This window comes from Pinus tabuliformis, chromosome 9, assembly GCF_031772625.1.
Source record: "Pinus tabuliformis cultivar Carrire ecotype Pingquan chromosome 9, CPIR1, whole genome shotgun sequence".
In the NCBI taxonomy this organism is placed as follows: domain Eukaryota; kingdom Viridiplantae; phylum Streptophyta; class Pinopsida; order Pinales; family Pinaceae; genus Pinus; species Pinus tabuliformis.
Window position 1 is genome coordinate 458246138 of NC_142307.1, and position 6958 is coordinate 458253095.

Here is a 6958-nt window from a genome sequence, read left to right on the forward strand (position 1 = left end):
TAATGCATATTTATGTGCAAAATATCAAAGGCGACTTTGCTGCACTGAACAACCTGTAACATTTACTGCAAATCATATTCTTGTACAGCTGTTCATTGTTGCAGTTGGAATTAAATTCCAACACTCCCCCTTAATTTCAACTGCTGCATACCCAGACATTTTCTGAAATGATCAAAACCTTTCTTTGCTAATGGTTTTGTCAAGATGTCTGCAAGCTGATCCTCTGTTCTGCAGTGCTGCAAAACAATCTCACCATTGTTAACCAATTCACGTATGAAGTGAAATTTGGTGTCTATGTGCTTTGTTCTTTTATGAAAAACAGAGTTTTTAGACAATGCTATTGCTGAGCTATTGTCACAGTAAATGGTTGTGCCCTTTTCTTGTTCATGACACAAATCTTTGAGAACTCTTCTCAGCCATACTGCTTGGCATGCTGCTGCTGTTGCTGCCACATACTCTGCCTCTGCTGTTGACAAAGCCACAACTGGTTGCTTCTTGGAAGCCCATGAGATGGCTCCCGATCCCATATGAAACACATATCCCGATGTGCTTTTCCTATCATCAACACTTCCAGCCCAATCACTGTCAGTGTAACCTGTCAACATGAAACTTTCAGAAGAGGAGTATAAAATACCAAACCCCTTCGTTCCATTCACATACCTTAGAATCCTCTTGGCTGCCTGCCAATGAGTCTCTTTCGGTCTTTCCATAAATCTGGAGATTAAACTCACAGCGTGCATAATGTCTGGCCTAGTTGCAGTCAAGTACATAAGGCTGCCAACTATGCTCTTGTACAATTTTGGATCAAAATATTTGTTGTTGTCTTCTTTGGTTAATTTCAGCCCCACTACTGTTGGAGTCACAGCAGCCTTGCTGTTCTGCATGTTAAATCTCTTCAAAACAGCTTCTACATATTTATCTTGAGAAATGAAAACACCATTTTCACTTTGCTCTACTTCAATTCCAAGAAAATATCTTAAGAAGCCTAAGTCAGTCATTTCAAATTCACTCTTCATGACTGCTTTAAAATCAACAATGAGAGAAGCATCATTGCTAGTAAAAATCAGATCATCTACATATAAAACAACAATAATAATCTTACCGTCATTCTGTTTTATGTAGAGTGTGGGTTCACCATCACACTTAGCAAACCCATTCTCAATCAGATAAGCACCAATTCTGCTGTACCATGCTCTTGGAGCTTGCTTCAGCCCATAAAGAGCCTTCTTCAGTTTACAAACTTTATGCTCTTGGCCTTCAAATTCATAGCCTGGAGGTTGATCAACATAAACCTCTTCTTTCAACACTCCATTCAGGAATGCAGATTTAACATCCATCTGATAAATCTTCCATTTGTGTTGTGCTGCAATAGACAACATTGTTCTCACTGTTTCCATCCTTGCTACTGGTGCAAAGGTTTCATCATAGTCTTTGCCTTGTTGCTGCTTGTAGCCTTTCACAACAAGTCTTGCTTTGTGCCTGTCAATCTTACCTTCAGCATTGCTTTTGGTCTTATAGACCCACTTAACTCCAATGGCATCCTTGCCTTCAGGGAGGTCCACTAACTCCCATGTTTTACTCTTCTCAATTGCACCAATTTCTTCATTCATTGCTTCAATCCATTTATCTTCATTTACAACATCTTCAAAATGGATTGGGTCATCAATATGAAAATACAAAGCGAATAATGAATTCAGACCGGTATTGTTACTTACCTCTCCTTGTTCATAAATCTCATTCAGATTTCTGAATCTTGGTCTTCTTGGTGTGCTTGGAGTTCCATCCGAACTTGAGGGTATATCTGATCCCTGTGGTGTTTCAGCATCAGCTGTTTGTGGTGTAACAACATCTGTTCTTCCTTGACTTCTCAAGGCTGTTCGGATTCCAGCTTGTGGTGTGGTTTGTTGTACTTGCTGTGATGTAGGAGGAGCCACCAAGGAAGGATTATTTGCTGCTGTCCCTTCCTCTTGTTCTTCATGAGACACAATTGTCTTCACATTCACTGTTTTTTCCAAGCTTCCATCCCAAGCTTCATCTTCAATGAACTGCACATCTCTGCTTACTATTAATTTCTTGGTGGATGGATTATAGAGTTTGTATGCTTTTGACTCATCACAATAGCCAATAAAGACACACTTCTCCCCCTTACTATCAAGCTTTTTCCTTAGCTGATCTGGTACATGTGCATATGCTACACAACCGAATACTCTCATGTGAGTGACAGTTTGCTTTTGACCACTCCATGCCTCTTCTGGTATTCTGTTCATGACAGCTTTAGTTGGGCATCTATTCAAGATGTAAACTGCGCAAGTAACAGCTTCTGCCCAATACTCATGTGGCAAGTGTTTTGCCTTCACCATACTTCTGACCATGTCAAGAATGGTCCTGTTCTTTCTTTCAGCAACACCATTTTGCTGAGGTGTATACCTTGCGGTAAACTGCTTTTGTATGCCATTCTCTCTGCAAAAACGCAGAAAGTCTTGGGAGATGTACTCTCCTCCTCTATCTGTTCTGAGCACTTTGATATAATGCCCACACTGCTTTTCAACAAGAGTTTTGAAGTGGCGGAATTTCTCAAACACTTCACTCTTCTGTTTCAGCATATACACCCATGTCTTTCTGGTGTAATCATCAATAAAAGTTAAAACATATTTATTTCCGGAAAATGATGGTATTTGCATCGGTCCACACACATCAGAGTGAACAATTTCCAAGGGTGCTTTTGCCCTTATACTCTTTCCTGCTGGAAAGCTTTCTTTGTGTTGCTTGCCCAAGATGCAGCCTTCACAAAGGTTGTCCGGTTTCTCAATCAACGGCAATCCCTTTACCATGCCCTTTCTGTGCAACAGATTCAAGCCTCTGAAATTGAGATGTCCAAATCTCAAATGCCACAACCAATTCACATCTTTCACTTGTTCTTGAAAGACTTCTTGTGTTACAGCCGCAATAGTTCTGCCTTCCTTCAAATCTGCCCTGGGTTTGAGAGGAAACATTCTATTGCTAGTCATCTGCACTTGTGCAATGATCTTCTTACTTGGAGGTATGTCTCTGATAGTACACAAATCATCTTTGAAGAACACGTTGTAACCTTTGTTTATGAGCTGTCCAATGCTCAAAAGATTACATTTCAGACCAGGTACATAGTATACCTCTGGCACAATCACGTGTTCTCCATTTTTTGCTAGAATACTGACTCTGCCCTTGCCCTTGACAGATATCTTATCATTAGTCCCTGTTGTTACCTCAGATTTCACATTTTCATCCAGATTGGCAAACATTGCAATATTTCCAGTCATGTGATTACTACAACCTGAGTCTAAGAACCAAAAATCTTCTTGTTTGTCTTGTGCTATGTTACATGTTAACAGCACGTTCTTTGGGTTCTTATCTTCTTCATTTGCAAAATTAACATTTTGCCTATTATTCATGTCATTTTGTTTTTTCTTGCATTCATTGGCATAGTGCCCAAATTTTTTACAATAATGACATTGGACTTGGGATTTGTCATACCTTTGTCCATGAGCTTGCTGTTTGCTTGAACCTTCAGCTTGGTTCTGATTGCAGCTCCTTCCGCTTGTGCTAGCTGGATAATTTTTGCCTCTGTTTTGGCTTCCTCCACGACCTCTGTAATTTGCTCTGCCTCCACCTCTTCTTTGGCCAAAAGACATCTGAGTCTTGAATGCTTGCTCAAATGAGGAATCTGTTCCTCTACTCAGTCTGTGTTCATGAGACAACAGAGAAGCACTCAGCTCATCTACTGTGAACTGTGAGAGATCTTTTGTTTCTTCTATTGCTACCACAATAGATTCAAACCTTGAGGGTAAACATCTCAAGATTTTCTCTACAATCCTTCTATCTTCAAGAGTCTCACCATGAGATCTTATCTGGGTTATCAAGCCAATAACCTGAGTGAAGAATGAATCTATTGTATCAGATTCCTTCATGCTGAGATTTTCGAATTCTCTCCTCAACATCTGCAACTTTGCAGTCTTCACCTTCTCCATGCCTTGATAGGCAGCTTGGAGAATATCCCATGCCTCCTTGGATTTTGTTGCTGCTGCAATCCGCGGAAAAACACTTCATGTACTGATTGGAAGAGGAAAAAGAGGGCTTTGGCATCCTTCTTTCTGTCACCCTTCAACTGGTCTCTCTCTGCTACTGTCAAAGCAGTTAGTGCTGTTGCATCTGCAGGTTCAGCATAGCCTGTTTCAACCAGCTCCCATATTCCTTGAGAAGCAAACAATGCTTTCATTGTTATGGACCAATAACTGTAATTTTTCCCATTAAACTGTGGCAGTTGGGGATTTCTCAAACCTGTTCCAGCATCTGCCATCTTAACCTGTACTGGTAAACAAGAGATACTGACTGTGTTTTGAAAAACAAGCAAAAACTTTCTCTGCTGGAAAAATTCAGCTCAACAAAACTTCTTACAGCTCCTACAGTGAAAAACAATCTCTGTTTTTGACTCACTGAGTGCCTAGACTAGCTCTGATACCATGTTGGAATTTTCTGATAAATTCCATAACAGACAGACAAAAATTGCACTCTGTTTTTACACAGAAAAACAGAAAATCGCTTGCTGGAAACGGTGTTTCAGCAACACAGTTTTTTTTCAGTTGCTATAACTAGTGTTGCAGCAACACTGTTCGTGGTGTTGCAGCAACGTAAATTTTTGACGTCAAGTATTTTTTGAGTTACGGTGTAACATCAACAGGAAAAAATTAACTTGCGTTTATTAAAATAAACTAAGTGTTACAGATTTGTCTTCCTCATACTGAGGGAATTTCACAACTTCTATTGCTGAACATCTACTTCAGAAATTCACTAAGGAACGATTCTGTTCCACACAGATAAACATAAAAAACGAATTACATTCAAATTTCTGCACTGCTGTTCATTTCACTGTTCTGAAATTATTCTTCTTCCTCACACTGCTGCGTGCTCTCCTCTGCTCTGTGCGATTCTTTAGCTGCTGCTGCTGCTAACCTCAAAACAGAACTGCTGTGTGATATTTATATGCTAAAACATATCTGATTAAAACAATAAAATATTACAAAATATCTTCTAATGTTTATCTTTGTATTTAATGCAGCAAGGCGGTGATGCCTTTATCAAAAAACAAGTCGGCTGTCTGCAGGGGAATTCAATTGAAACTTTAATGCATATTTATGTGCAGAAATATCAAAGGCGACTTTGCCGCACCGAACAACCTGTAACATTTACTGCAAATCAGATTCTTGTACAGCTGTTCATTGTTGCAGTTGGAATTAAATTCCAACACTTTATACGGTTGCCATGTGAAAAGTCTGAAACTGCCCGATGCTCCAACATTCTCTCCAAATCTATTTGCCCCCCCTTTCAACCCTCATCAATAAATCTAGAATTGCTTGCCTTCCTCGCAATATTTTTGCATTACTTTTTACCTAGGCTTGCGTGTTTACCTCTGGCTCAACATGAATTTCACCCTTAACTGCTTCCCATTTTTTAGCTTGCCTGTGTACCATACCAGGTTGTATCTCATGCCTTTGAAAATGATGTGGTGCATTGGTTGAGGCGTCCTATTGTTCCCCTGCAACGCATGTCCATTCGTGAGGCTTGTGTTCAATTTCACCATGATAGAGTGCTCAGTGGTTATGATTATATTCAAGATTTCTCCCGGCCTCGGAAACCTCACAGATTAAAAACTCTCAAAACTTGTTTTAAAACAATGAGGGAGTATGGACAACGCCCAACTCCAACCAACGGTGGAAAACAAAAATAATGATAGTTGTTTCCTCTGCGCTGGACGTGTGGAGGCCCCAATGGAACATGGATTCTAGCAAGTATGAGCATTCCACGGGACAAAAGTTGTCAGTGTACATCCAGACAAATGTCGTTGAATAAGTAAAAGGTAGACAATTCTGGCAAATGAATTGTTTCTAAAGGAACACCTTCCAAGTAAATATTTAAAATCATCCTAGAATATCCTTTATCTCAAATATATTTATAATTATCCTTAACTTTAACTCCTCTCATGAAAACTTCAATTACTATCTATCACCTAAGGCTTCATTCGCCCATAATAACAAATGAATTCAATTTATAGCATCAATGAAGGTTATTTTTTCAATTTTGTAATTTGTAGAAACTTGATCTTATTAATCCAAGTGTATAGCAATCTGTCCTCAAAGAAAAATGGTCTTGGAAAAAATAACATAATTCTTTTTCTTGTTATATGATTACATTTTACATGTCTTTCAATGACAATCCATTATGTAAATTTACAACACTAAACAATTGTAAAAAATAATAATATTGGTATATAATTGCTTTATTAATTAAATGTGACCTACTCTTTCTAAATAGAAAGGGAAATGCATGGAAAGAGAGAATTTCAATTCTTATTAATCCAAGTGTATAGAAATCTCTCCCCAAAGAAAAATGGTCTTGGAGAAAATAACATAATTCTTTTTCTTGTTATATGATTACATTTTATATGTCCTTCAATGGCAATCCATTATGTAAATTTGCAACAATAAAAAAATTGGAAAAAAATAATATTATTGGTATGTAATTACTTTATTAATTGAAAGTGGCATATTCTTTCTAAATAGAAAGGGAAATGCATGGAAAGAGAGAATTTCAATTCACCTAACTATAACCTCCATGGCTACCTAAGACAACTTTCTCTCTATCTATAAGTAATTGATACTGTAATGTGTGTGCAGTTTGGATGAAGGTGAGTGATTTTGATGAGCCGTTGATCAGAAGATCAGTAGAAAGCTTAGCGGTTTTCTAGCCTAGAGGTGCCAAGGTAAACAATAAAAATGGAATTCAAGGTCAAAAATAAGGATTGAATTCAATCTATGATTCAAAATAGTATGGAACTTTAAATATATTAATATATCTTAAAGCAACAATACTTTCTCTAAAACAATCTCATCAATAAAAGTACAAAACACAATCAATAATATGACCT